Source organism: Rhea americana, unplaced genomic scaffold (genome assembly GCF_003343005.1).
Source record: "Rhea americana isolate MKP2758 unplaced genomic scaffold, rheAme1 scaffold_39, whole genome shotgun sequence".
Taxonomy (NCBI): domain Eukaryota; kingdom Metazoa; phylum Chordata; class Aves; order Rheiformes; family Rheidae; genus Rhea; species Rhea americana.
The window spans coordinates 4,061,571-4,061,799 of NW_028186523.1; positions in this window are offsets into that span (position 1 = coordinate 4,061,571).

Here is a 229-nt window from a genome sequence, read left to right on the forward strand (position 1 = left end):
CGGCTGCCGGCTGCCGCCGCGCGCCGCGTCTCCCCGCGGCTGGTTAGCGGCCGTTACCGCTGTGAGGCGCCGTGATGCGGTGCTCCCGCCGCGCGGCGCCCGTTAAACGGCTTCCAAAGCCGCTGGCTTTTGGTCAAAGAGCAGCAGCGCTGGGCTGCGGTTCAGGGCCTGGCACCTGCTGGTGACCTCTTCCCTGGGACCTCAGCCGSGCTGTGTGGCCTGTCCGCGG